The sequence below is a fragment of the Triticum urartu genome, chromosome 3 (genome assembly GCF_003073215.2).
Source record: "Triticum urartu cultivar G1812 chromosome 3, Tu2.1, whole genome shotgun sequence".
In the NCBI taxonomy this organism is placed as follows: Eukaryota; Viridiplantae; Streptophyta; class Magnoliopsida; order Poales; family Poaceae; genus Triticum; species Triticum urartu.
In genome coordinates this window covers 536,073,400-536,074,931 of record NC_053024.1, presented here as the reverse complement: position 1 = coordinate 536,074,931, position 1,532 = coordinate 536,073,400, and positions in this window count along the sequence as shown.

Genomic DNA, 1,532 nt, shown 5'->3' with positions numbered 1-1,532 from the left:
GACGGGCCACCGTATTTTGCCCCCCTGACTGCTGGGACCCACCAGCTACATCTTCGCACGCAAGGATGTGCCTGACAGTCGGGACCCACCTGGTCGAAGCGTACGTAGTGTTGTCATTCTGGTCGCAAACGTGTACGTACATATATACTGGTCGATGTAGAGGCACGCGCGTGTCGTAGTAGAGGCGGCTAGGGTGCAAGAAAGAAAATACAGCCACGTATGTGTACATACAGGCGGGGTCTCGAACGCCTACTCGTGCATACGTACGGCCAGGGCTCGTGTACATGGCTGGGTTGGAACGGAGAAACAACGTCGTCGTCGTGTTCAAGGGGAGGCAACGGAATGCGTCGTGTTCATGGGGAGGCAACGGAATGCGTCGTGTTCATGGGGAGGCAAAACAGAATGCATCGTGTTCATCGGGAGGGCTTGGACGGAACAGGCGATGGAAATGAGGCCTGGCGTACTGCAGAACAGAGGAAACGGCCTTGTGTTCGACCGGCCACGTTCAAAACGGGATCCTGTTCATCGGGAGGGGTCTAGCGTACCGCAAAACGGAGGAAACAGACCTCCTATGGTCGAAACGGGGGTCCTGTTGATCGGGAGGGGTGTGGCGTACCGCAAAACGGACGAAACGGACTTGTGTTGGAGTGCTACGGTCAAAACGGGGGTCCTGTTCATTAGGAGGGGTGTGGCGTACCGCAAAACGGGACTCCACGGGATACTGTTCATATCCACCGTCGACCCCCTCCAGCCTCCACGAGCTACTGTTCATCCATCGTCGACCTCCTCCAGCCTCCACCTGCGACTGTTCGTCCACGAGCTCCTGTTCATCCAGCCTCCACCGCGTGCTACTCCACCGACTACTGTTCAACCAGCCCTCTCCACGGGCTCCTATTCAACCACCCCTCCACGGGCTACTGTTCATCCTGCCCTCCACCGTCTACTGTTCATCCTGCCCTCCACGGGGTGGTCCTGTTCATCTAGCCCTCCATGGGGTCCTGTTCATCCAGCCCCAACCGGCTCGATCGATCGGGGTCCTATTCATCCAGAGGCAACACCACGGGGTCCGTTCATCCACCCCCACCGGGAACTGTTCATCCACCCCCCCGCCAACGCTCACTGTTCATCCAAAGGCAGCATCGATCGGCTTCAGTTAGCAGCAGTAGCGAAGGAATCGCTCGATCGGGTTCAGTTAACAGCCATCGATCGATCGCTCGGGTTCAGTAACGCGTAGCCTGCAGTGCAATCGCTCGGGTTCAGTTAGAGCCCAACGCCTCACTCGGGTTCAGTTAGAGCCAACGCCTCGCACACACGCGCGTACGTGTACGAGAGAAACGCGCATCGCTCGGCCCCCGACCTCCCACCGTAACGGGAACTCCCAAAAATTTTCCTCGCCCTCGCTTCTACCATGGTTTTTTCCGTCATGGACGGCCCAAAGAATGTCATGCAGCTGCGTCTCCGGCCCGCCCAGGACGAAAAGCCCATTTTCTGTCATGATTTTTTGTCATAGAAGTAGGAGCCCACCACATCTA